Source organism: Delphinapterus leucas, unplaced genomic scaffold (genome assembly GCF_059928025.1).
Source record: "Delphinapterus leucas isolate spDelLeu-1000000601 "Yukka" unplaced genomic scaffold, BTC_Dleu_Yukka2 spDelLeu_asBTCV2_sq49, whole genome shotgun sequence".
In the NCBI taxonomy this organism is placed as follows: Eukaryota; Metazoa; Chordata; class Mammalia; order Artiodactyla; family Monodontidae; genus Delphinapterus; species Delphinapterus leucas.
The window spans coordinates 2,485,472-2,509,122 of record NW_028322258.1 but is presented as its reverse complement, the minus strand read 5'-3'; the positions used below and the strand labels follow the sequence as shown (position 1 = coordinate 2,509,122).

General features: G+C 35.7%; 1 pseudogene; it reads left to right on the top strand.

The window, feature by feature from the left end:
- Window positions 1-1,317: 1,317 nt before the first annotated feature.
- LOC149743939 (casein kinase II subunit beta-like) lies at window positions 1,318-22,121 on the top strand (annotated as a pseudogene).
- The last annotated feature ends 1,530 nt before the right edge of the window (window positions 22,122-23,651 follow it).

Sequence of the window (23,651 nt, the reverse complement as noted above, 5' to 3'; positions counted from 1 at the left end):
ACTAGACCTGACTTAAGTCTTTTGCACAGGATATTTCTTTGTCTGGAAATGGCTTTCCCCACATAATCGCCTGGCTTACTCCTTCAATTTCATTCCTCACAGAGGCCACGCCTGACCACTCCACATCAACTGCCCCAATGTACTATGAAAACTCTTGGTCTGTTAGATTTTTTTCATAACATGAATTTTTATCTACTATGTTTATTCTTTTATTTTCCAAATATTTTATTGATTGCCTCCCTTGCCCCTGCCAGAATTCAAGTTCCTCAAGTGCAAGAACTCAAGTTTTCCTTGCTAGTTGATCAGTCCCCAAGACCTAGAATCATTTTTGGAAAATAGGAGCCCAGTACATATGTGTCAAAAAACACTCAATGACCTAGGAGGAATTTCAGGAAAACTTTTGTTGTCATAATCACATAAAAATACATAATGTCTATAAAACAGCAATAACTAATTAGATGGGAAGAACAGGCTGGAATGAAAAAGGAATAATGAGGCAAAAATGGGTTTAGGTGAGATTAAAAAATACTGCTAAGAAAGTAAAAAACAAAATCTAAAAATTACAGCCACACTAGAGGCCCTAAGACAACAAGAAACATTAATATGATTATAAATGTCACAGCAATAATTCTTTTTTTGGTTAAATTCCTGAATCAAAAGCAAAGTATAAAGTCTGAGTTTTAAAGATGCGATAACTACATGTACTCAGAGAGAAACAAATTACCCAAATGTTTGATAAAAATGTTAAAAAAAATAATTATATACAAAAACTATTTAAAAAGTGATGAAGAATGAAAGAAATGTCAATTGATATTTACAAATATACCAGTCTAAATTAGGGATATGATTAGTCTGAAACCATTGAGTGTTAGAAAAAAATGATAAGAAGGTAAAAAAGAAGTTAATAAGAAATCAATGATAGTATGAAAAAGGAAAAAATTTCAACATAACAAGAAGGTAATAGAAAAAGGAAATTGAGGTCATTTAACTACTAAACTGTAGACTGTTCTTACTATGTAACTATGTTCTCACTCTATCCACTTTCTGCCTCCTATTTTTCCAACATACTTTGGACATTTTAAAATAAATTGCAACACACTTGAAAACAGATAAATTATAAGGGTTTACATCACATTTTCTTACCACAATGTTATAAAACTAGTAATTATAACAAAATGTGATAAAATATTTTGAAGTTAAAACACACATTTCTGAAAGTTTGTGTAAATAGGAAAATAAAAGCTGAGTTTTTAGATTTCTTATAAATATCAAAGTAAATTATGTACCTCAAGACTCAAGCACAGGGGAGGAGTCAAGATGGCGGTGTGGGAACATGCAGAGTTAGCTTCTCCCCACAACTAGGGTGTCTGCCAGCCACTGGTAGGGGACTCTGACCCCCAAGGGGACAGGAGGAACCTCAGAGTGAACGAGTAGGATGTAGGCAGACCGATGGGGGAGAAGTGGAGCCCAGACAGGATTGGCGTCCCTCGGGCCGGGGAGCCTGCTGAGTTCCCAAGCCAATTCCCCCTCCCCTCAAAGCCCCATCCAGGCCACATGGGTCCTGAGGACATAGGAGGGAGGCTGGGGATATCAGGAGTGGCAGATAGGAGGGGCCATCCAGGAGGATCAGGAGAGGAGCAGAGGTTGATTACCCTACTCACTTGGGCACAGGGAGCCTGCTGAGCTCCCAGGCTGGTCCCCTGCCCTCGAAGGCCCCCTTTTCCCCCTACCGTATTGGTCCTGGGGACATAGGAGAGAGGCCTGGGAGATCAGAGAGGCAGGCAGGAGGGACCCTCCCAGACCCCAGACCAGAGGAGCAGGAGAGGAGAGGAGGGCATTTGCTCTGCCCCTGCTGGGCTCCCAGGTGAGGTCCCCTACCCTCTGAGACCAGGGGCGGGTGGCACGCCTGGGTTCCTACTGTTCCTTGAGTATAAGCCCCACCCCCCACAGCCCTCAGGACGTTTTCCAGCCTTGTGGGTCCTGAGCATTGGCCCCATACACCACCCAAACCTCACCCTTACTTAGGCCTCGCTCTCCACAGCCAAGGCCTTCCCTCCCCCACCTTTTTTTTTTTTCCTTTTCCCTCCTCCTCTTTTTTACTACAGGGTACTGATGTACATTCCAGTTGTTGATTCATATATATTTTTATTTTTACACTCTTTCTAATAAATATGTTAGTTTCCGTCTAATTTTATTTTTACTTTGTTACTGTTCTTTTTTTTTTTCTTTTTTTTGCTGCCCAACATGGCTTGTGGGATCTTGATTCATGACCTCAGGGTCGGGCAGAAGCTCTTGCAATGGGAGCTCTGAGTCTGAACCACTGGACTAACAGAGAACCTCAGACTCCAGGGAATATTCTTCAGAGTGAGGTCTCCCAGAGGTCCTCATCTCAGCACAAAGACCATCTCTACTCAATAGCCTACAAACTCTAGTGTTGGAAGCCTCAGGCCAAACAACCAGTAAAACAGGAACACAACCTACTCATTAAAAAAAAAAAAAAATGAGATGGCAAAAAAATATGTCACAGTTGAAGGAGCAAGGTAAAAACCTACAAGACCAAGTAAATGAAAAGGAAATAGGCAATCTACCTGAAAAAGAATTCAGAGTAATGATAGCAAAGATGATTCAGAATCTCAGAAATAGAATGGAAGCATGGATTGAGAAAATACAAGAAGTGTTTAACAAAGACCTAGAAGAACTAAAGAACAAACAAACAGAGACGAACAACACAATAACTGAAATGAAAAATACACTAGAAGGCATCAGTAAAAGAATAGCGGAAGCAGAAGAATGAATAAGTGAGCTGGAAGGCAAAATGGTGGAAATAACTGCTGAGGAGAAAAATAAAGAAAAAAAGAATGAAAAGAATTGAAGACAATCTCAGAGACCACTGGGACAATACTAAATGCACCAACATTCAAATTATAGGCGTCCCAGAAGAAGAAGAGAAAAACAAATGGTCTGAGAAAATATTTGAAGAGATTATAGTGGAAAACTTCCTTAACATGGGAAAGGAAAGAGTCACCCAAATCCGGGAAGCACAGAGAGCCCCAATACAGGATAAAACCTAGGAAAAATACACCAGTACACATATTCATCAAATTAACAAAAATTAAATGCAAAGAAAAATATTAAAAACAGCAAGAGAAAAACAAAAAAATAATATACAAAGGAATCCCCGTAAGGTTATCAGCTGATTTTTCAGTGGAAACCCTGCAAGCCAGAAGGGAGTGGCAGGATATACTTAAAGTGATGAAAGAAAAAAACCTACAACCAAGATTACTGTACCCAGCAAGGATTTAATTCAGGTTTGATGGAGAAGTCAAAAGCTTTTCAGACAAACCAAAGCTAAGGGAATTCAGCACCATGAAAACAGTTTACAACAAATGCTAAAGAAACTTCCCTAAGCAGGAAACACAAAGAGAAGAAAAAGACCCACAAAAACAAACCGAAAACAATTAAGAAAATGGTAATAGGAACATACATATCAATAATAACCTTGAAAGTAAATAAACTAAATGCTGCAACCAGAGGACATGGACTGGCTGAATGGATACAAAAAAAGACCCATATATATGCTGTCTACAAGAGACCCAATTCAGTCCTAGGGACACATACAGACTGAAAGTGAAGGGATGGAAATAGATATTCCATGCAAATGGAAATCAAAAGAAAGCTGGAGTAGCAATACTTGTATCAGATAAAATAGACTTTAAAATAAAGACTGTTCCAAGAGATAAGGAGGGACATTACATAATAATCAAAGGATCAGTCCAAAAAGAAGATAGAACAATTATAAATGTTTATGCACCCAACATAGGAGCACTTCAATACATAAGGCAAATGCTATCAACCATGAAAGGAAAAATCAACAGTAACAAAATAATAGTAGGGGACTTTAACACCTCACTTACATCAACGGACAGATTATCCAGACAGAAAATTAATAAGGAAACACAAACTTTAAATGACATAATAGACCACATAGATCTAATTGATATTTATAGAACATTCCACCCAAAAGTGATGGAATACACTTTATTCTCGAGTGCTCATGGAACATTCTCCAGGATAGATCACATCTTGGGTCACAAATCAAGCCTTGGTAAATTTAAGAAAATTGAAACCTATTAAGCATTTTTTCTGACCACAACACTATGAGATTGGAAATCAATTACAGGAAAAAACCTGTAAAAAACACAAAAAAAATGGAAGTTAAACAGTGCGCTCCTAAATAACCAAGAGATCACTGAAGAAATCAAAGAAAAAATAAAAAAATACATAGAAACAAATGACAATGAAAACACAATGACCCAAAACCTATGCATCACAGCAAAAGCAGTTCTAAGAGGGAAGTTTACAGCAATTCAATCTCACCTCAAGAAACAAGAAAAATCTCACATAAACAATCTAATGTTACTTTTAAGACAACTAAAGAAAGAAGAGCAAAGAAAACCCAAAGTCAGAGGAAGGAAAGAAATCATAAAGATCAGAGCAGAAATAAATGAAATAGAAATGAAGAAAACAATAGCAAAGATCAATAAAACTAAAAGCTGGTTCTTTGAGAAGATAAACAAAATTGATAAACCCTTAGACAGAATCATCAAGAAAAAGAGGGAGAGGACACAAATCAATAAAATTAGAAATGAAAAAGGAGAAATCACAACTGACACTGCAGAAATACAAAGGATTATAAGAGACTACTACAAACAACCATATGCCAATAAAATGGACAACCGTGAAGAAATGGACAAATTCTTTGAAAGGTACAATTTTCCAAGACTGAACCAGGAAGAATTAGAAAATATGAATAGACCTATCACAAGTAATGAAATTGAAACCATAATTAAAAATCTTCCAACAAAAAAATGTCCAGGACAAGATGGCTTCTCAGGTGAATTCTATCAAACATTTAGAGAAGAGCAAATTTAGAGAAGAGCAAACACCAATCCTTCTCAAACTCTTCCAAAAAATTGCTGAGGGAGAAACACTCCCAAATTCATTATACGAAGCCACCAGCACCCTGATACCAAAACCAGAAAAAGGTATCACAAAAAATGAAAACTACAGGCCAATATCACTGATGAGCAGAGATGTAAAAATCCTGAACAAAACACTAGCAACCAGAATCCAACAGCACATTAAAAGGATCACACACCATGATCAAGTGGGATTTATCCCAGGGATGCAAGGATTCTTCAATATATGCAGATCAATCAATGTGATACACCACATTAACAATTTAAGGAATAAAAACAATATGATCATCTCAGTAGATGCAGAAAAAGCTTCTGACAAAATTCAACACCAATTTATTATAAAAACCCTCCAGAAAGTGGGCATAGAGGGAACCTACCTCAACATAATAAAGTCCATATATGACAAACCCACAGCAAGCATCATGCTCAATGGTGAAAAGCTGAAAGCATTTCCACTAGGATCAAGAACAAGAGAAGGATGTCCACTCTTGCCACTCTTATTCAACATAGTTTTGGAAGTCCTAGCCATGGCAATCAGAGAAAAAAAAGAAATAAAAGGAATACAAACTAGAAAAATAAGGATTAAAACCATCACTCTTTGCTGATAACATGATGCTATACATAGAAAATCCTAAAGATACCACCAGAAAACTACTAGAACTAATCAATGAGTTTGATAAAGTTGCAGGATACAAAATTAATGCACAGAAATCTCTGGCATTCCTACACACCACCAACAAAAAATCAGAAAGAGAAATTAAGGAAACACTCCCATTTACCATTACAGCAAAAAGAATAAAATACCTAGGAATAAACCTGCCTAAGGAGGCAAAAGACTTGTACTCAGAAAGCTATAAAACACTGATGAAAGAAACCAAAGATGACAAAAAACAGTTGGAGAAATATACCATGTTCTTGGATTGGAAGAATCAATATTGTGAAAATGACTATATAGCCTAAAGCAATCTACAGATTCAGTGTAATCCCTATCAAACTACCAATGGCATTCTTCACAGAATTGGAACAAAAAAATCTTACAATTCATATGGAAACACAAAAGACCCCAAATAGCCAAAGCAAGCTTGAGAAAAAAAAAATGGAGTTGGAGGAATTAGGCTCCCTGACTTCAAACTATACCACAAAGCTACAGTAATCAAGACAGTAAGGTACTGGCACAAAAACAAATATAGATCAATGGTACAGGACAGAATGACCAGAGATAAATCCATGCACATATGGACACCTGTTTTATGACAAAGGAGGCAAGAACATACAATGGAGAAAAGACAGCCTCTTCAATAAGTGGTGCTGGGAAAACTGGAGAACTACATGTAAAAGAATGAAATTAGAACACTACCTAACACCATACACAAAAATAAACTCCAAATGGATTAATGACTTAAATGTAAGACCAGACACTATAAAACTTTTGGAGGAAAACATAGGAAAAACACTCTGACATAAACCACAGGAAGAACTTTTTTGACCCACCTCCTAGAGTAACAGAAATAAAACCAAAAATAAACAAATGGGACTTAATTAAACTTAAAAGCTTTTGCACAGCAAAGGAAACCATAAACAAGACAAAAAGACAACCCTCCGAATGGGAGAAAATATTTGCAAATAAAACAACAGACAAAGGATTAATCTCCAAAATATACAAATAGCTCATGCAGCTCAATATCAAACAAGCAAGCAATCCAGTTAAAAAGCGGGCAGAAGACCTAAATAGACATTTCACCAAGGAAGACATACAGTTGGCCAAAAGGCACATGAAAAGATGCTCAACATCACTAATTATTAGAGAAATGCAAATCAAAACTACAGTGAGGTATCACCTCATGCCAGTCAGAATGGCCATTATCAAAAAGTCTAGAAACAATGAATGCTGGAAAGGGTGTGGTGAAAAGGGAGCCCTCCTGCACTGTTGGTGGGAATGTAAATTGATCCAACAACTATGGAAAACAGTATGGAGAGTCCTTAAAGAACTAAAAAAAGAACTACCATATGACCTAGCAATCCCACTATTGGGCATATACTCTGAGAGAACCATAATTCAAAAAGAGACATGCACCCCAATGTTCATTGCAGCACTATTTACAATAGCCAGGACATGGAACCAACCTAAGTGTCCATCAACAGAGGAATGGATAAAGAAGATGTGGCACATATATACAATGGAATATTACTCAGCCATAAAAAGGAACTAAATTGAGTTATTTGTAGTGAGGTGGGTGGACCTAGAGTCTGTCATACAGAGTGAAGTATGTCACCATATGTTAATGCATATATATGGAATCTAAAAAAAAAATAGTACTGATGAACCTAGTTGCAGGGCAGGAATAAAGAGGTAGACATAGAAAATGGACTTGATGACGTGGGGTGGGAGGGGGAAGCTGGGGCAAAGTAGAGTAGCATTGATGTATATACACTCCCGAATGTAAAATAGTTGGCTGGTGGGAAGAAGCAGCATAGCACAGGGAGATCAGCTTGGTGCTTTGAGGTGACCTAGAAGGGTGGGATAGGGAGGATGGGAGGGAGGCTTAAGAGGGAGGGGACATGGGGACATGTGTATGCATACGGCTGATTTGCTTTGTTGTGCAACAGAAACATGGTATTGTGAAGCAATTATACTCCAATAAAGATGTACTAAAAAAAATTGGTATCAATAGAAAAAAAAAAACCTCAAGCATAAGGACAGTTCGAAAAACTGCAGTATTTACAAAAGCTGAAGATACACAGTTCCAAAGATAATCAGCTCCACTCCTATATATATACCTAAACCCAACAGGAGTGCATTCATAAGTTCACTGAAAGGCATGCACTAGAATATTCATTATAGCATTATTTGTAAGCCCAAACTGGGTGCTACCCACATAAATATCCACTCATAGGAGAAGCCGTGAAAATTGTGGAATACTCACACAATGGGAATTGATCGTCTATAATGTGCATAATGCATAATTTATCAATACTAAGTACAAAAAAAGACAGGACGAATCTCTGGTTTTAGAAGTCATGAGAGCAGTTAACTGGAACAGTTTTTACTGAGATGAGAATGTGCTAGGTTATTGGTATTCTGTTTTTGATCTGAGTCTGACTAAGCAGGTATCTTCTGACATGTGAAATCAATACATTAAGCTGAACTCTTTTGATGTGGTTACTAGTCTTTACCGATACTATCTTCAATAAACACTTAAAAGTACATAGAAATTAAAAATATCATTCCCATGATATTTTTATTTATTAATTCATTAAAATAAGTAGAAACACATTTTAATCATGGCATGCTTTGCAAAACAAAAGAAAAAAAAGACCCCTAACTTTCAAAGACTTTTATGATCACTCAAGAAAGCAAAATTACAGAGACAAAGAAGCATCAGGAAATCAGTAAGGAAAAATAAATGACAAATTAAAAGAAATGATTTAAACATCAGGAAGTGTTATTTATACTGGTTCTGTGGGCTCCATGACTATGAATTCTTCTGTGAAGTGGATGAAGACTCCATCCAGGACAAATTTAATCTCAGTCAACTCAATGAGCAATGAGCCTCACTGTAGACAAGCTCTAAACATGATCTTGGACCTGGAGCCTGATGAAGAGCTCGAAGACAACCCCAACCAGAGAACCCTGATTAAGCAGTCAGCCAAGATGCTGTATGGGTTCACCCAGACCACCTATATCCTCACAAACCATGGCACCACCCAGATGTTGGAAAAGTACCAGCAGGGAGAGTTCGGCTACTGCCCCATGTGCACTGTGAGAACAAGCCAATGCTTTCCAATAGCCTTTCTGACACCTCAGGTGAGGCCCTGGTGAAGCTCTACTGCCCCAAGTGCATGGACAATTCCACACCTAAGACACCATCGAGACAGCACCACACAGAAGGCCCCTACTTGGGTACCAGTTTCCCTCACATTGCTCTTCATGGTGCATGCTGAATGCCGACCCAAGCAGCCCACTAACCAGTTTATGTCCAAAGTGTACAGTTGCAAGATCCATCCACTGTCCTACCAGGTGCAGTTCCAAGCTGCCAGCAACTTTGAGTCTGTCAAGACCGTTCACTTATTCCCAACCCCACCTGTCACTCTGTCTTTGACAGTTCCAGTCCTCCCCTGCCACCTTTAAGGAAATCTCTATGGTTTATATTTTAAATTAGAAGAGTCATTATTGTGGTGTGAATATGAAATAAAGTAGAAAAAAGGCAAAAATAAGTATTTACTCAAAATTTATATAAAATCTTGCCAGATCTCTTCAGGAAAAATATTTTAGAGCTTGATGACTCCTAATATAAATGTTGTAAAATCATAAGGTATTTTAAAAATAATTCTATGGTAATTTATTTAATTACTAAATAAAATTGATTATTTATATTAAGATACATTAGCATCATTGATGAATGTATGAGAAGAATACTGAATAGTACCATAATAATGAAGAAATTTTTTAAAAGATCTACAAAAACTACCATGTTGAAAGGTACAAGAATCACAGGTCTTTAGAAAGGAAATTTTCATATACCTAAAATCAACGAATTCTCATATTATTTAAATAGTTCTGGGCTATAAGTTGAAATGGACTTTACTGTGTCAAACCACAGACTGACTCGCATTATTTTAAAAAAAGCAAATCTCAAATATCACTAGTAAATAGCAATTAAATCTTAAGAGAGAATATATTTTTATACTTGATAAAATCAATTCAATGTTTAATAAAATTCAAAGAAAGCATAAGTACCAACAGACGTATCTAAACATGACAAGAATGTGTATCTCAATCCAGCTATATTTCAAAATGTTCTGGAAATTAATTTAATAGATTTATGATTATAAATGTGAAAAGAAGCTAAAATTTAGGTATATGATCTAGCAACTACTATAATGTACTACAAAACCTTTTATTTTTCCCTTGGAATAGAGAGTCAAGTCAAAAATAATGAATAATCCAATGAAATCAGAGTGTATACAAAATTTATGAACATCAGCGGGGAGAGATTGGATGACACATTAAATTGAGAATTGGCTAATTATGTCAAGTTGGGTTGATATAAAACATCTCTTAGTTGGAGAACTGAAATTCCAATCCCATCTCAGTGGAAAAAATCAAGATGCCTATTTGGAGAGTGTTCTTAGCCATCAAAATCTAGCTAGGCTAATTCAATGACTAATGATAACACCATACTTCTATGTGAGTGACAACAAATATAGACATTGTAATATTCATATTCTTCTCAGTATATTATTTGTTAAGCACTGCATGTTGTTCTAGTTTTTTTTTTTCATATTATAAGTGTTAGTTTTTGTTAACTTGATCTTTCTACACCTATCTATCCTTGAGGTGCTTGGATTTATCCTGTAGATACTGTGTTGGAATCATGTTAGCCACCTCAGGGTCAGATATTATGAAACATTTTTGTAATCCACAATGGAGACTTTGTAACAAGCTACAGCGGTGGGGAGTAGCAATTTATTTAAGTATAAGGTATAAATGGGGCAGCAAAATAATAACATTAAAATTCAAACAAGACCCTTTCAAATAAGCATATTTGTTGAAAATATTTAATCTAAGAGGCAAGTAGACAGATGAGTAAGGACAAGGAGCAGAAAACTATGGTGTCTTGGAAAACCATATCCATGTGAAAACTGAATACTGTCAGCACCAAGTTCTTTCATGTAGTCTTGAATTCAACTGTAATTGAAGCACAGATCATAAATCAGAAAGGTTTTTCAATCTGACACCCTTAGAGGAAAAAAGTGACAAATGGAATTTTCAGATTGCAAAGCATTAGTTTATCATTGCACTTTGTTGTGAAGATATAGAGCAAAGTTGGAGAATATTTATATACCACATCCTAATGACACATGGAATAAGAAAGTTGAGCTCATCATTCTGAAACTTAATATCTCTTTTGTTTACTAAAAAAAGCAAAAAGCAAAACTGTGATAATCGATATTTTTCACTTATATCTAGGGATAGTTATATTAAGCATGGTGTTTGTACTAAGAAGCTGCTGTTGCTCAAATGGATATTGCAACATATTTTTCTTGTCCACTCAAATTTATAATCTATGTTAGACAGAATATTTAGTTTACCAACTTAATCTAATTATCCATACGTATACCCCAGTTACCATGTTTTAATTAATGTGAACATTATATAAATTATATAAATCATCTTGAATTATGAAAAACTTTTAAAACTATCTTTCTAGCATATTGTTAAGATAAAATTAAAATTTTATTTACAGTCAATTCACTGAAAAACATTTTATCTGAAGCTTTTGGGTGGAAAGAAAAAGCGTTTACCGTTACCTGTACCCTCAGAAGGACTGACTGAGTCTCTTAGTATCAAATAACATATACATAAAGTATGAGATAACTTGTTTCTTAATCATATGCATTAGGAAGTATATACTGCCTTGCTAAATAAGGGTTTGAAAACTCTTATTCTGATGCTTTCTAGTTTCATAATCTTGAGAAAAGATACCTAATCTGTATTAAACTCAATTTATTAATTTGTGACGTTGACAAACATTGAGTGACTCCTCATAGATTAATTGAAGAGATTAATAACATAAGCCACATAAAGTATACTACTATATATAGAAAATGATCAAAGTGTATTGACTACTATTGATATTAATTTAATGTAAGTAAGTGTATTTGGTAATTCCACCCAAACAATCTCTCTATAGTGCTCCTGGCTTCTGGGATATTATGGAGCTATTTTCACTAAAGATGGGAGATGATTCCACTTCAAATACAGCATATTTCTTTCAAACATATCTTCAATCCTGTTTCTATTTAGCATCCTTTGAAGTACAAATAAATTTCCAAAGGGAGCCAACCCTCTTTTGCTGAATGTTGTAAAGAGATTTTTTTTCTTATTTATTTATTTATTTTTTGTAAACAGATTTTAATCTCAGTACCTGACAGGACAACACAGCTCTTCTCTTCAGCACACCATGTGTTTGTCACTCTACTCAGTGTATCCAGTTTTCTGTGCACTGTAGATCAGTAGCTGTATCTCCATCTCCAGGCATATTTATTTCTGCACTTTTTGTATCACCAAATAATCCTAAGTATGCATTGATTGTTTCCTGAATTTTATATTTCAAAGGCACTAGTTATTGATTGGGCAGCTCCAGAAACCTAGATTTGTGCCCTTGTCTCCAGTCCCCATTCAGGGACAGCTAGAGCAGTGGCCCATATGCCATTCTTCTCAAAAGCCTAATTGCTTCAGGTGACTATCCCTACTATTTTCTGAAACGTCTGAGACTGAATTCAGAGAGTTGAATTCCGTTCTTTTTTGACATGTTCTAACTACATTCATGGAAGGAAACTTGTACACATTTTCAATTTTAAAAATTACCTAAAATAGTAAGACTTTAACTCCCCCTGGATGCCATTCCTCACAATCATGGTTGTTTCTTTGGGACATCAGTCTGGGCAGGAATCTCCTCCTCCTCCTTTGTCAGGAGGTGAAGTCATATCTTTGTGCTTGCATTTGTTCAGTTTCTCCACACTAAGTTTGGAAAGGCTGTTTTGATTATTTTACAATCCTGACATTCAATTGTGATCATGACTAACTTACTGCAACCAAAACTATTAAGAATCCAGGAATAAATCATCATCTTTCTGTTCTCAGGACAAAGCATGCCACACTCGAAAGGAAAATTATTTTTAGTAGACCTATTCAATTTTTCTGAAAGGATGCAATTCAAATGTAGACTACAAACACATTGTACATATTTTACTGCATTGTGTAAGGAAACAAAAACACAGGTAAATAAAAGTAAAATTTCCTTCAGAGTTTTGCAATTCACTAAAATAGCACTATAAAATTTCTTTGTAAAAGAAGATAATAGGTCTGTTGGTTTCAAAACAGTTCTAGTAGGGTAAAAGTATCTTGAACTGTCAACAAATGTGGCATCCATCTTATCTATTAATGGTCTTGGGAAGACCGTTTTCAGAATGCAAAACTTTAAAACTGAAATTCACTTCATGGGGTTACAGCTTTTAATGGACTGTCACTGATAAGGAAATGATGGAGAGCACAATGTTTCTGCAATCTCATTAGCTGGATGTGTTGTGTGAAGTTGAATTTCCCAATCTCCAGAATACGAACATATAGTACCAGTGAGGAGAGAAGAAAAGCAATTCAAAGTTCTATATTTAACTTTTATTCTTTTGAATACAGCATTAAAATAACAATTTCCATGGCACTGTATTTTCCTTAGTTCTTTAGTGGGCAATAAAAATAAATCTCATATTATTTTAGCATAATATCATCCTTCCAAAGGAAATCTATTTTGAAATGACATCTCATGTGGTCAGAGAACTTCCCTTAGTTCATATAAAGTTGGCAACTACACTGTTTTCTTCATTAGAAAGAGACAAGATAATATATTCAATCATCAGTGTCACAGGGGCATGCTTCACGAGTATTTGCTTAAAACTTTTAATGCTGTGTAAATGTGACATTTAAGAAATATTTATTTAGAGTAAGCCAAATAAATTTGTTGACTTATTCATGATGCCCATGGAATATGATTTTCTATTGATCATTTATATTAAAATGTCAATGTGTAAAACTAGATCTCAAAAAGCAGGAATATCTGTATATGAATGCAAACTATGTCAATCATGTAGAATTGGTTGACAGGTACACAGATGTTTGGCATACTGCAGCTTAATTGACAAAATTTCCCTATAAAAATAATGGTTTTCTCTTTCCAATTTAATGGAGAAAGTCTATGAATTAAGGCATTCAAATTTTTTTAATATTTATAATTTCAACTTAAATATATTTAGATAGAAATATATAATGAAAGCAAAACAAAGAAACACAATTTTAGTCCCAGTTCTGCCACTTTCTTATTTATTTATTTATTTATCCCAGGCAAATCACTCAGTCTCTCTGAGTTCCCCTGTATTGATACTTTTGTGTCTAGTAACTAGATAATTGTCAAAGACACTTATAATTTTATGATAACTTTATAAAGACCAGAAACGGGGTAGAGTGATCTCAAAAATACATTAAATATGTGCAGCAGTGAATAAGAATGCTGTTTTCCTCTATGAAGATGGTTGCTACAAATGTGCAATGTTGCAGGGGGGAGAAAAATGTGTCTTCTGACATCTGCAGCAGTATTTCCATGTAAACCAGGAAAAAAGAATGACTTCAAAGGACATAATGATAACTAAGATGTATGGAACACTTTCTATCACTGATAGCTTTAAAGATTTCCTTACAAAATCCTCATAGTAAGCCTCTGAAGTTGATCCCAAAATGACCATTATTTTCTAGATGAGGAACCTGGGACTCAAGAAATTTGGGTAAGACACACAAGGTGAAGTAGCTAGCAACATCAGAACTGGATTCAGAATATGAGAGTCTAGCTATAGAGGTGATATAATTTAACCATGCTTACAGCAACAATTTTGAAAAAATGTGAGAATTCGTTCAGAGATTTGGAAGAGATATGGAAAGAGGCCATCCATTTTAGGCAAAAAATGTATTGAAAGCAATATCCCTTTGTTTCAAAAAATACCTGTATTGCTGTAATTTAAAAATAATCTTTTAAATACTCTTCCCCTTTATCAACTGAGAACAATTATTTGATTATTGGGAAATATATAAACAATCATATTAGCCAAACGATTAGAGTTGCTTGGTCTTCAACCAATGGCTTTTGGAAGGAAATACATTTTTCTCTTGATGCTCCTCAAGGAAAAATTGACATAAGAAATAATTGTCACTTAAATATTTTCTAAATGCTTTTAAGGACTTTGATTAAAATTGGGGAGGGGTAAGACCAAGGTCAAGTACATAATGCTTTTTCATTTAACAAGGAGGAACTTCCTGACTTATTTGATTCAGCTCACAAGGACTTTTTTTTGTTAACATCAACACTCAAAAATTTAGAGAGCTCACATTAAAATATGAATTTCTTTCTTTTCCACAAACACTGGAATATCTGCCAAACCTGGTTCTGAATTCCAATGTGGCAATGATCCATGGTTGCTGGGTAGCAGCTGCCACCTTTAGGCGGACCACGCACTTTGCAATGCTTCCAACCACCCGGGGCCTGCTTCACTCAATTACATTTCCAATCTGGCATTAAAAAAAAGAATATTCAGTGCTTTACAGTCTCCTCCTTAATGCCACCATTTAATACTTTTTTTTTCCTTCCCAATACTCATTAGGGTCTTGTGAAATGCCCTGAGTCCAAAGCAGTGAATAATTTTTGTTACCAGTGGAAAGAAGGATGGATTAATTTGATTAATTTCCTCTGAATGCCTTGAAGTAAGGCATCAAAGAATCACTGTTTACCTCTTGAAATGCTCAGATTTGATTCTATAGTAAAGAAAATGTGATTCAACTTTCATCCAAAGGACAATTGGAGAACTTTGTGCTTAAACAAAGACATATCATAGTCCATTTTATTCTTTTCTTAAAAGGTATGCATTTAGCATTAATATTATTTACCCCCTGGCATGTATCAGTAAAAATAGTTTCCCTTTAATATGATTTTTAAGTGTAGACTTATAATTAAAATACATTCGCACTGTAAAAGAAGCTTTCGTCCAAGGAAAATAAAATTTGAAACTATTTTAACATACTCAAATTTGTGCTTTCAGAAAACTTCCCGACTTATTGCATTACAATTAGTTGCTATGAAATCATCTAGCCCTTGCTGTTCTGAAAAGAACCTTGCATAGTAGCCCTATAATTATATGTGCATTATCTGAGTGAATTGAGAACAATAAAAATAATGAATTATATTAAGTTTATGAATTATAATTTGTATCATTTAGGGCATAATTTTGATTTTTCAGAATGTAATTAGTACTTTGATTCTTTATATAGCTAAAATCTGAAAATGAGATAGAGTTGTGCCGCCTTTACAATCCTTAGTATCTCTCTGTCTTTGTCTCCGTCTGTCTCTCTTGCTCTCACAAGCACAGAAAACACACACACACACACACACACACACCTGCAATATCTTTTCTACTCAAAGTCTGAAAGATTATACTTACATGGTGTTTTGAAACAACAAAAAAGAAAACTTAATGCTAAGGCATACTCTCTTAGAGATAGTCTGTGGTATACTCACACATACTGATGGTTAAAATGGAAAATATTTTTAAATGATACACAAGACAGCAATTTTCTATGAGCTTTGATAATGCATGACTTTTGCCTCTCAGTTCAACTTTATAGACACTATATTGAAGAATCTTAAAAACAGTTCAGATCACCTTTATGCATAGAACTGTTCATCATAGTTCTACAAAATGAAAACCTGGAAACAGAATTTCAAAACTAGGAATTAGTAATTTTTTATTTCACAAAGTATATTATTCTAATGCTATTAAAGTAATATATAAGGAGTGTGTAAAAAAACAAAGTCCATCAAAAGTATTTCCTTTAATGTTAAATGACCAAAAAGTGCCAGACATTTCAAAATCCAGTTGTGTTTGTGTTGGTATGCGTGAAAACTGACAAGTAGAATATTTATATTAAAAATCAAGTAGGTGAACATAGCCAAGACTACCTTATTAAATAGAAAAAAATGGAATGACTTACATTATTGAATATAAACACATATCGTGTTACCATCCTCTAAAACACAATTTTTGTACAATCTATACAATCTACGTGTAGGATATATATACTCTGTAAAAGTTACTTTTAAATGCTTTTGAGAGCTGTGGTTTTCCCTATTTTATCCTATTCTGATTCCACATTTTTCCAATATTGACCTCATATTGCATTTGTAATCAGAAATAAAATTTTAAATAATAAAGTTGGAGTGAGCCTTAGTGCATCCTGCAGGCAGTTTCCCAGCAAGTACTGTGGACCTCAGTTAAGCAACATCCCAATAGGTGTTCCAGCCACTTCCCTGCGAGTTCAGGACCCACTCCACCTACCCCAAATGTAGCTCCCCATGAGTTTCCTCTACATATAGGAGGCAGTTCTCTGCTTGCTGGCATCCTCCTGTGGAACTTCAGTGAACTTCTCCACTATCTGCTGGGCTACAGCCATGCGCCACCAGGGGGTTCTGAGCCTCAGTTTGGGGTGGGGGGTGGTGTTTTGGGGGTGGGAGTGAGGGAGGAACTTTTGCACTGATATCACCCCTAAGAGTAGTGGCTGCTTTCTCTATTAGGTATTACTGCATTCTTTACTCCATTCACCTGTTACTAGGTATGAATTCTTTTGATAAACTGCACCCATTCCACGTACCGCATGGTTTATCTCCTGACTGAACCATGACTGAAAAATCAGCATTATTTACAGAAGAAGACAGATTGAAAGAATCCAACTGGTAAAATGTAAGGGTAATATTTAGGTCAAATGTGAGACACAGGGTAACATGAAAAAACTGTAAATGAAACCTTCCTCATTTGAGAAGAAGAGAGTGAAAAAAATGTGACTTTGGATCTAATGACTAAGCTTCTAAAGAGGAAGAAAAAAAATTATCTTACTGAACTAATTATACAAATCATTGCAACAGTTAGGCATAAAGGTAGTTTTTTTTTTTTTTTGGAATATAGTTGATTTACAATATTGTGTCAGTTTAGTTTCAGGTATACAGCAAAGTGATTCAGTTATACATATACACATATCTACTATTTTTCATATTCTTTTCCCATATAGCTTATTAGAGAATATTGAGTAGAGTTCCCTGTGCAATACAGTAGGTCCTTGTTGATTATCCATTTTATATCTAGTAGTGTGTATATGTTAATCCCTACCTTAAAGGCAGTTTTTGAATCTACTTTTTTTTAATGTTTGTCTTTTTTAACATCTTTACTAGAGTATAATTGTTTACAGTGTTGTGTTAGTTTCTGCTGTATAACAAAGTGAATCAGCTATATACATACATATATCCCCTCTTGCGTCTCCCTCCCAACCTCCTTATTCCACTTCTCTAGGTGGTCGCAAAGCACCGAGCTGATCTGCCTGTGCCATTCAGCTGCTTCACACTAGCTATCTATTTTACATTTGGTAGTGTATATATGTCAGTGCTATTCTCTCACTTCGTCCCAGTTTACCCTTCCCCCACACCATGTCCTCAAGGCCATACTCTACATCTGTGTCTTGATTCCTGGCCTGCCCCTAGGTTCATCAGAAGCTTTTTTTTTTTAGATTCCATATATATGTATTAGCATATGGTCCTTGTTTTTCTCTTTCTGACTTACTTTGCTCTGTGTGACAGACTCTAGGTCCATCCACCTCACTACAAATAACTCAATTTTGTTTCTTTTTATGGCTGAGTAATATTCCATTGTAAATATGTGCCACATCTTTTTTATCCATTCATCTGTCTATGGACACTTAGGTTGCTTCCATGTCCTGGCTATTGTAAATAGTGCTGCAATGAACATTGTGGTGCATGACTCTTTTTGAATTATGGTTTTCTCAGGGTATATGCCCAGTAGTGGGATTGCTGGGTCATATGATAGTTCTATTTTTAGCTTTTTAAGGAACCTCCACAGTGTTCTCCACAGTGGCTATATCAATTCACATTCCCACCAACAGTGCAAGAGGGTTCCCTTTTCTCCACACCCTCTCCAGCATTTATTTGTTTGTAGATATTTTGACAATGGCCATTCTGACCAGGGTGGGGTGATACCTCACTGCAGTTTTGACTTGCATTTCTCTGATGATTAGTGATGTTGAGCATCCTTTCATGTGTTTGTTGGCAACCTGTATAACTTCTTTGGAGAAATGTCTCTTTAGGTCTTCTGCCCATTTTGGGGTTGGGTTGTTTGTTTAATTGGTATTGAGCTGCATGAGCTGCTTGTAAATTTTGGAGATTACTCCTTTGTCAGTTGCTTCATTGGCATATATTTTCTCCCATTCTGAGGGTTGTCTTTTCATCTTGTTTATGGTTTCCTTTGCTGTTCAAAAGCTTTGAAGTTTCATTAGGTCCCATTTGTTTAGTTTTGTTTTTATTTCCATTTCTCCAAGAGGTGGGTCAAAAAGGATCTTGCTGTGATTTATGTCATAGAGTGTTCTTCCTATGTTTTCCTTTAAGAGTTTTATAGTGCCTGGCCTTACATTTATGTCTTTAATCCATTTAGAGTTTATTTTTGTGTATGGTGTTTGGGAGTGTTCTAATTTCATTCTTTTACATGTAGCTGTCCAGTTTTCCCAGCACCACTTATTGAAGAGGCTCTCTTTTCTCCATTGCATATTCTTGCCTCCTTTATCAAAGATAAGGTGACCATAGGTGCGTGGGTTTGTCTCAGGGCTTTCTATCTTGTTCCATTGATCTATATTTCTGTTTTTGTGCCAGTACCATACTGTCTTGATTACTGCAGCTTTGTAGTATAGTCTGAAGTCAGGAAGCCTGATTCCTCCAGCTCCATTTATCTTTCTCAAGATTGCTTTTGCTATTCGGGGTCTTTTGTCTTTCCATACAAATTGTGAATTTTTTGTTCTAGTTCTGTGAAGAATGCCATTGGTAGTTTCATAGGGATTGCATTGAATCTGTAGATTGCTTTGGATAGTATAGTCATTTTCACAATGTTGATTCTTCCAATCCAAGAACATGGTATATCTCTCCATCTGTTTGTATCATCTTTCTTTCATCAGTGTCTTATAGTTTTCTGCATACAGGTCCTTTGTCTCCTTAGGTAGCTTTATTCCTAGGTATTTTATTCTTTTTGTTGCAGTGGTAAATGGGAGTGTTTCCTTAATTTATCTCTCGATTTTTCATCATTAGTGTATAGGAATGCAAGAGATTTCTGTGCATTTATTTTGTATCCTACTACTCTACCAAATTCATTGATTAGCTCTAGTAGTTTTCTGGTAGCATCTTTAGGATTCTCTATGCATAGTATCATGTCATCTGCAAATGGTGACAGCTTTACTTCTTCTTTTCCAATTTGGATTCCTTTTATTTCTTTTTTTTTCTCTGATTGCTGTGGCTAAAACTTCTAAAACTATGTTGAATAATAGTGGTGAGAGTGGGCAACCTTGTCTTGTTCCTGATCTTAGTGGAAATGGTTTCAGTTTTTCACCACTGAGAATGATGTTGGCTGTGGGTTTTTCATATTTGGCCTTTATTATTTTGAGGTAGGTTCCCTCTATGCCCACTTTATGGAGAGTTTTTATCATAAATAGGTGTTGAATTTTGTCAAAACCTTTGTCTGCATCTACTGAGATGATCATATGGTTTTTATTATTCAATTTGGTAACATGGTTTATCACATTGATTTGCGTATATTGAAGAATCCTTGAATTCCTGGGATAAATCCCACGTGATCATGGTGTATGATACTTTTAATGTGCTGTTGGATTCTGTTTGCTAGTATTTTGTTGAGGATTTTTGCATCTATGTTCATCAGTGATATTGGGCTGTAGTTTTCTTTTTTTGTAACATCTTTGTCTGGTTTTGGTATCAGGGTGATGGTGGCCTCATAGAATCAGTTTGGGAGTGTTATTCCCTCTGCTTATTTTGGAAGAGTTTGAGAAGGACAGGTGTTAACTCTTCTCTAATTGTTTGGTAGAATTCACCTCTGCAGCCATCTGGTACTGAGATTTTGTTTGTTGGAAGATTTTAAATCACAGTTTCAATTTCAGTGCTTGTGATTTGTCTGTTTATATTTTCTATTTCTTCCTGGTTCAGTCTCAGAAGGTTGTGCTTTTTTTAAGAATTTGTCCACTTCTTCCAGGTTGTCCATTTTATTGGTATATCGTTGCTTGTAGTAATCTCTCATGATCCTTTGTATTTCTGCAGTGTCATTTGTTACTACTTCTTTTTCATTTCTAATTCTACTGATTTGGGTCCTCTTCCTTTTTTCTTGATGAGTCTGGCTAATGGTTTATCAATTTGTTTATCTTCTCAAACAACAAGCTTTTAGTTTCATTGATCTTTGCTATTGTTTCCTTCATTTCTTTTTCATTTATTTCTGACCTGATCTGTATGATTTCCTTCTTTCTGCTAACTTTGGGACTTTGTGTGTGTGTGTTCTTCTTTCTCTAATTGCTTTAAGTGTAAGGTTAGGTTTACTTGAGATTTTTCTTGTTTCCTGAGGTAGGAGTCTATTGCTATAAACTTTCCTCTTAGAACTGCTTTTGATGCATCCCATACGTTTTGGGTCATTGTGTTTTCATTGTCATTTGTTTTTAGGTAGTTTTTGATTTCCTCTTTGATATCTTCAGTGATCCCTTGGTTATTTAGTAGCGTATTGTTTAGCCTCCATGTGCTTGTATTTTTTACAGTTTTTCTACTGTAATTGATATATTGTCTTACAGGGTTGTGGTAGGAAAAAATACTTGATATGATTTCAATTCTCTTAAATTTAGCAACACTTGAGTTGTCACTCATGATATGGTCTATTCTGGAGAATGTTCCATGAGTACTTGAGAAGAAAGTGTGTTCTGTTGTTTTGGGATGGAATGTCCTATAAATATCAACTAAGTCTATCTTGTTTAATGTGTCCTTTAAAGCTTGTGTTTCCTTATTTATTTTCATTTTGGATGACCTGTTCATTGGTGAAAGTGGGGTGTTAAAGTCCCCAACTATTTTTGTGTTACTGTCAGTTTCCCGTTTTATGGCTGTTAGCATGTACTTTATGTATTGGATTGATCCCTTGATCACTATGTAGTGTCCTTCTTTGTCTCTTGTAATAGTCTTTATTTTAAAGTCTATTTTGTGTGATATGAGAATGGCTACTCCAGCTTTCTTTTGAATTCCATTTGCATGGAATATCTTTTTCCATCCCCTCACTTTCAGTCTGTATGTTTCCCTAGGTCTGAGGTGGGCCTCTTGTAGATAGCATATGTACAGGCCTTGTTTTTGTATCCCTTCAGCCAGTATAGGTCTTTAGGTTGGAGCATGTAATCCATTTATTTAAGGTAATTGTCAATATGTATGTTCCTATTACCCTTTTCTTAATTGTTTTGTTTTTGTGGGTCTTTACTTTTTCTAGTGTTTCCTGCCTAGAGAAGTTCCTTTAGCATTTGTTGTAAAGCTGGTTTGGTGTTGCTGAATTCTATTAACTTTTGCTTATCTGTAAAGATTTTTATTTCTCCATAGAATCTGAATGAGATCCTTGCTGCGTAGAGTAATCTTGGTTGTAGGTTTTTCCCTTTCATCACTTTAAATATGTCCTGCCACTTCCTTCTGGTTTACAGTTTCTGCTGAAAAATTTGTTGTTTCTGTTGAAAAATTTGTTTCTGCTGAAAATTTGTTGCTTTTCCCTTGCTGCTTTTAATACTTTTTTCTTTGTATTTAAGTTTTGATAGTTTGATTAATATATGTCTTGGTGTGTTTCTCTTTGGGTTTATCCTGTATGGTACTCTCTGCTTCCTCGATTTAATTGACTATTTCCTTTCCCATGTTAGGGAAGTTTCGACTATAATCTCTTCAAAGTTTTTCTCAGACCCCTTCCTTTTCTCTCTTCTTCTTCTGGGACCCATATAATTCGGTCTGTTTAATGTTGTCCCAGAGGTCTCTGAGACTGTCCTCAATTCTTTTCATTCTTTTTTCTTTATTCTGCTCTGTGGCAGTTATTTCCACCATTTTATCTTCCAGCTCACTTTTCCATCTTCTGCCTCAGTTATTCTGTTATTGATTCCTTCTAGAGTATTTGTAATTTCAGTAACTGTGTTGATCATCAGTGTTTGTTTGCTCTGTAGTTCTTCTAGGTCCTCCTTATATGTTTCTTGTATTTTCTCCTTTCTGTTTCCTGGATTTTGGATCACCTTTACTATCATTACTCTGAATTCTTTTCAGGTAGGTTGCCTATTTCATCTTCATTTATTTGGTCTTGTAGGTTTTTACCTTGCTCCTTCAACAACATATTTTTTTGTTGTTTCTTTTTTTTGGGGGGGGTGTGCTTTTGTATTCCTGTCTTACAGGTTGTTTGTCATGAGTCGCCCAGCACTGGAGTTTGTAGGCACTTGGATAGAGCTGGGTCTTGGTGCTGAGATGAGGACTTCCGGGAGGCCTCACTCCGATTGATATTCCCTGGGCTCTGAGGTTCTCTGTTAGTCCAGCGGTTTTGACTCAGAGCTCCCATCGCTGGAGCTTGGGCCTGACATCCAGCCGGGGAACCAAGATCCTGCAAGCTTCATGGCACAGTTAAAAAAAAAAAAAAAAAAAAAAGGAAGAAAGAAAGAAAATAAGGAGCAGTACAATATCAAAGAATAAAAAACAAAATAAAATTAGAAAGATAAAAAATCTATTAGGATAAATAAAACTATAATTGAAACAACTGCAACAAGGTAAAATAAATACACAACAGAAAAAAGAAAAAAAAATTGGGGGGGGAACAAGCCAAAAGGAAAAATCACTAACAAAATATAAAGAATAAAATAAAATTAGAAAAATAAAAGATTATGAAAAATAAAAATATAAAAGAATCAACAATAATGAATCAACAAGGTAAAACATAACCCCAATCTGACAGCGCAAAAAGGAATAGAAGAAAATAAAAGAAAAACAGCCTTGGCTATGTGGGCGGAGTTTGGGGGGGATCTTAGGCTGGGGCAGTGTTTAGGGTGGGGGGTGACTTTTGAGTGTGGGGCGGGACCTACATGGGGCGATGTCCAAGTGTGGGAGGGGGCCTAGGTGCGTGGGTGGGGGGTGACTTTCAAGTGTGGGGCGGGGCCTCTGCTTAGGACCTGAGCAGAAGGGGAGAGGCAGCATG